The sequence below is a fragment of the Hyla sarda genome, chromosome 2 (genome assembly GCF_029499605.1).
Source record: "Hyla sarda isolate aHylSar1 chromosome 2, aHylSar1.hap1, whole genome shotgun sequence".
Taxonomy (NCBI): domain Eukaryota; kingdom Metazoa; phylum Chordata; class Amphibia; order Anura; family Hylidae; genus Hyla; species Hyla sarda.
This window is the reverse complement of record NC_079190.1, coordinates 56,390,019-56,396,199: the sequence shown is the minus strand read 5'-3', so window position 1 is coordinate 56,396,199 and position 6,181 is coordinate 56,390,019.

The following is a 6,181-nucleotide window of genomic DNA, read 5'->3' as shown; positions in this document are numbered from 1 at the left end:
TTTTGCAAGGGTTAATAGCAGAAAATATCCCCCAAAATTTGTAACCCCATCTCTTCTGAGTATGGAGGTACCCCATAAGTTGACCTGAAGTGCATTACGGCGAATTACAATGCTCAGAAAAGAAGGAGTCATATTTGGCTTTTTGAGAGCAAATTTTGCTCGGGGGGCATGTTGCATTTAGGAAACCCCTATTGTGCCAGGACAGCAAAATAACCCCCACGTGGCATACCATTTTGGAAACTAGACCCCTTGAAGAACATAACAAGGGGTACAGTGAGCATTTACCCCCCACTGGTGTCTGTCAGATCTTTGGAACAGTGGGCTGTACAAAATTTTAATTTGCACAGCCCACTGTTCCAAAGATCCGTCAGACACCAGTGGGGTGTAAATTCTCACTGCACCCCTCATTACATTCCGTGAGGGGTGTAGTTTCCGAAATGGGGTCACATGTGGTTTTTTTTTTTTTTTTGCGTTTGTCAAAACCGCTGTAACAATCAGCCAACCCTGTGCAAATCACCTCAAATGTACATAGTGCACTCTCCCATCTGGGCCTTGTTATGCGCCCCCAGAGCACTTTGCGCCCACATATGGGGTATCTCCGTAGTCGGGAGAAGTTGCATTACAAATTTTGAGGGGCTTTTTTCCCTTTTACCTCTTGTTAAAATGAAAAGTATAGGGCAACTCCAGCATGTTAGTGTAAAAAATTTATTTTTTTACACTAACATGCTGGTGTAGACCCCAACTTCACCTTTTCATAAGGGGTGAAAGGAGAAAAAAATATTAATTTGCTAGGCAATTTCTCCCGAGTACGGCGATACCCCATATGTGACCCTAAACTGTTGCCTTGAAAAATGACAGGGCTCCAAAGTGAGAGCGCCATGTGCATTTGAGGCCTAAATTAGGGATTTGCATAGGGATGGACATAGGGGTATTCTACGTCAGTGGTTCCCAAACAGGGTGCCTCCAGCTGTTGCAAAACTCCCAGCATGCTTGGACAGTCAATACTGGGAGTTGTTGTTTTGCAACAGCTGGAGGCTCCATTTTGAAAACAGTGGCGTACCAGACGTTTTTCATTTTTATTGGGGAGGGGGGCTGTGTAGGGATATGTATATATGTAGTATATTTAACTTTTTATTTTATTTTGTGGTAGTGTAGTGTAGTGTTTTTAGGGGACAGTCACACGGGCGGGGGATTACAGCAAGTTTCCCGCTGCGAGTTTGAGCTGCCGCACAAAATTTGCTGCATCGCAAACTTGCAGCCTGATACTCACTGTAAGCCCCCTGTCCATGTGAATGTACCCTGTACATTCACAGGGGGGGGGGGGGGGAGAATCTCCAGCTGTTGCAAAACTACAACTCCCAGCATGCACAGTCTATCAGTGCATGCTGGTAGTAATAGTTTTGCAACAGCTGGAGGCACACGGGTTGGGAAACACTGAGTTAGGAAACAGACAATGTTTCCCAACCAGTGTGCCTCCAGTTATTGCAAAACCACTACTCCCAAACATTCTCAGGCATGCTGGAAGTAGTAGTTCGGCAACATCTTTAGAGCCAGATGTTGCCGAAATACAACTCCCAGCATGCTTGGATTTGTAGTTTTGCAACATCTGGAGGACTACAGTTTGCAGACCACTAATACAGTGGTTCCCAATCTGTGCCCTTCCAGATGTTGCAAAACTACAACTCCCAGTATGCCAAAACTGTCCAGGCATGCTGGGAGTTGTAGTTCTGCAACATCTGAAGGGCCAGATGTTACAGAACTACAACTCCCAGCATGCCTGGACAGTAAGGGCATGCTGAGGATGTGTAGATTTGCAACATCTGGAAGGGCACAGTGGTCCAAAAACTGTGGACCTCCAGATGTTGCAAAACTGCAACTCCCAGCATGCTCAGACGCCAAGGGCTGTCTGGGCATGCTGGGAGTTGTAGTATACAGGGTCCCAATACAGCAATGCATGTCGCTTTACGGCGACGTGCATTGCTGTAAAGGGCCCGACCGCTGCTGAAGATCCACTCACCTGTCGCCGCCGCCGTCTTCATCGCCGGGATCCGGGTCTTCAGGGACAAGGTAAGTACCGGGGCCGGGCCCCAGCACTCCCCTGTCCCCCGTCGCGTCCTCCGGTCTTCCTCCTGTCCGCTCCGGAATTCCAGGGTCCGGGCAGGGCGGGAGGAAGTAACCGCCCCCCCTGCGATTGGTAGGTTAGCTAACCGAAGAATCGCAGGGCATAGGAGGAGGTGGCAGGCTTGCCACCTCGCTCCTATATTTTAGCATGGTCCTGGCTGTCTGTGACAGAGACCCGATCAGCCCGGTATCGCCGCAGATCGCAGGGGCGATTTCCCCCGCGACTTGCGACGATCGCTGACATGGGGGGCCTACATGGCCCCCCTCGGCGTTTGCCCTGGATGCCTGCTGAAGCATTTCAGCAGGCATCCAGTTCCGATCTCTGCCCGGCGCGCGGTAGGGACCGGAATACGCCAGGACGTCACTGGACGTCCTGGGTCCTTAAGGCCCAGGGTGCCAGGACGTCCCCTGACGTCCTGGGTCCTTAAAGGGTTAATATTAAATTAGCACTGTCATTTTTTATTATTTTTTTTATTTGGTCCGTTGTAGAGACATCAAAAGTTTTGATTGGTTGGTGTCTGAGTGTTTAAACCCTGACCAATCAGTAGAATGAAAAGGGGAAAGTGCTCTCCAGGTTCTGTGTCATGTGATTGAGATTGTGTCGCTCACATCTGCTCAACGTTCTGACTGATAACAACTTTTGATGTCAAGTACACAAACTGTTCCGAACGCTGGAGCCGGCGCCGGGAGCTTGTGACATCATAGCCCCCCAGCCGTCATGCCCCCTCCCATAGTCTTGCAGTGAGGGGGCGGGGCATGATGTTATGAGGGGGCGGGGCTATGACGTCACAAGCTCCTGGCTTCAGCGTTCGGAACAGTTTGTTCCAAACGCTGAGCAGCGGAGTACCCCTTTAAGCTGGACTTTCTGTCTACAAACTATATGTTATAAAGTTGCCCATGTGATAGAGTACTTGCACAGCACAAACTCTGGTAACTTTCTAGAGGAATTTTATTTTAATATAACAGTATTCAAGATTTTTCTACATATATTTAGGATTAAAGACCAGAAATACCCTGTAACTGCTGAGTCTGGCTTATCAGTCTGCAGCCTCACATTATCATCTTGTGCCCTGAGCTTAATAATATTTTTATGGAATCATCTTTTTTCATGAGCTAGGATAATACTCAGGGTTTTTTTTTTTGTTAGAAAACTACAGCTCTGCTTCTTCCATTAACTATAATGTGGTGGATTTCTTTATTTTCTTTCTGCATGAATTAGAAATGAGGTCTATTGCCAAGGTGGTTGATGTATTTGGATGTAATAACATGATAAACCAATGCATTGTAGCTCTTTGATGTTTTAGTAATGTAATACTGTAATATAGCTGATCTTAAAGGGGACCTGCCAGGTTGAAAACAGGGGTGTAATTTAAGAGATGGCTATATAGGGCTAGTCATCAGGATGCCGGACATACCCTTTTTTTTAAATCTCCATAGTCTTTTCCAGTGCCAAGATATAAGCCTGTGTTACTATGCAAATGAGGCTCAAAAGGATAGGGGGCGTTCCCCAGCACAGCAAAAGCCCAGGTAAGTCCAGCCATGTTCTCTTTATCTAGGGGCTATCATGCAAACAGGGTAGGTTGATCCAAGAGAGCCAATAGAAGATAATGAAGAGGACATCAGCTGGACTTACCTGGACTCTTGCAATGCTGGGAAAGGCCCCCTGGGTTTTAGAGCCTTATTTGTTTACAGTAGAATCTCCCAATAGCGGACACTTACGGGGAAACAAAGTGTCTGCTATTGGGAGATGTCCCCTATTGGAAAAAAAACAGGGGGAAAAAAGGGGGAAAGAAATAGCACAGGGTTGGTGGTAAAGAGGGGGTGACAAATTTGGTAACAAAGGGGAAATGAATGGCCCAGGTGGGAAAAAGTGGCACAGGGGAATTAGAGGGGGCGAATGATGTGGCCGGAAGAAGTACAGAAGCAGGAGACCGCTGTTTAAACAGCAGTCTACTACTTCTGTGCTGGCTCTGCTAAAGGGGGTTTCAGCGAAGGCCTGTACCCCTTACTGTGGTGTTGGCTGTACCCCCTGATGTCGTTCCTGTGTACAAGGTAGAGCCTGGTAGGGCAGGCACATAAGCCTAATTGTCCCCTATTGGGAGTGTGTTGCTTGGCATGGGTGTGTCCACTATTGGGAGTGTCACCAATTCGGCGGGTGCAAATACATTAAGTCTTATGGGACGATGCTGGGGCATAAAAAACTTCTACTATTGGGAGGTGTTCTCTAAGGAAGATTTTACTGTAGTAAGAAATGTCTTGGAGAGGACTATAATGAAAAGAAAGATATGCCTAGAATCCTAATAATTAGCCCTATCTAGCCATATTGAACATTTTTGGGCATATAAAGGAAGATCCAAAGTATGTTGACTGCCCCATGTGGGTCTATTTAAAAAAAAATACATGAAATTTAGATGGGTTTATCACTTTAAGTGGGAAATCTGTTGGAGCTGAAGACCTCAGTAACCCGAGTCTGCTATGGCCAGGCTGATTTATAACTCTATTAGAAGGACAGTCATTGTTACGCCATGTACCCCTACAATCAGAATGTCAGAAATGACTCAGATGTTCAGCTAAAAGCCGGACTGGATCTATCCTGACAGCCGAGAAGATGAAAAGCAGCTTGACAGGCGTCACATCATCCCATCACACTATTCCTCATTTCAGGCTGTGGTATTAATCAGATTCTTCTCATAATACTTGTAGTTGTAGAACATCTTCATGTATACTTAGCTCTGTAGGTATCTGAGGTGCAGTAGCTGCATAGGTTTTCCATTTAGTCGTTTTTTATTTTATTTCTACAAGTGTCAGTCTATTTCCTTAATATTTTACCTCTATTCTTCACTGCAGATGTTATCGCTCAATCCTTCATGAATGCTGCAATTACTACAGACATGGCTCCTCTGGATAGTCTTCATCATCGATGTCGCCTCAAGACAGAATCAATATGTCATCGCTGAGATTAAAGATTCCCCTCAATACAAATACAGCTACAATAAATGTACAGCATGTATATAGCATGAAAGCACAAATCCATGGAAGGGGGTGAACTGTAATTCCTCCCTTGTCGTGTATTCATATTCAATTTACATGTAAGAGACAACTCAGTAATTTTTCCACCTCTCCTTCTAAAAGCCATAACTCATAACTTCATTTTCCATCTACATAGCCATGTGAGGTGTCCTTTATGCTTGACCAATTGTACACTTTGTAATGACACCTTTTATTTTACCATAATTATACATAATTGCAAACAAAAGAAATGACACATTTTAGTGGGTTAAGTTTTGCATGCCATTCACTGATCGGTAAATTGACATTATCATTATTCATCATGTATATTATTTGTATAGTTTTCGTAATGTTTTACTACAGTTTTTTTTTTTTTGTCCCAACAAATTTTTTTCACTGCTTTAAATCTCCATTTAAAGGGGAACTCCGGTGGAAAGAAGTAGAAAACAAATGTTTTCAAATCAACTGGTGCCTGAAAGTTAAACAGATGTGTAAATTACTTCTATTAAAAAAATCTTAATCCTTCCAGTACCTATTAACTGATGTATAAAACAGAGAAATGTGTGAATTTCTTTCCAGTCTGACAACAGTGCTCTCTGCTGACACCTCTGTCCCTGTCAGAACTGTCCAGATTAGAATCATATCCCCATCCTACTGGGCAGTTCCTGACATGGACAGAGGTGTCAGTAGAGAGCACTGTTGTCAGGCTGGAAAGAACTTCACAAATTTCTCTGTAGTATATCTGTAGTATATAGAAGTTGATAAGTACTAGAAGGGTTAAGATTTTTAAATAAAAGTGATTTACAAACCTGTTTAACTTTCTTGCACCAGTTGATTTGAAAAAACTTTTTTTCCACCGGAGTTCCCCTTTAATATCATTGAGCCACTCTGAAAAGATCTCAAATCTGCAGTTCATGCAAGACATCCAAAGACTTTGTATGATCTGATAGTATTTTGCCTAGACGAATGGGCAGCAAAACCACCTGAAAGAATTTGAGGTCTCAGAAACCACTATAAGGCAATTTCCTACGTCTGGCATTTTTTCTGGCGT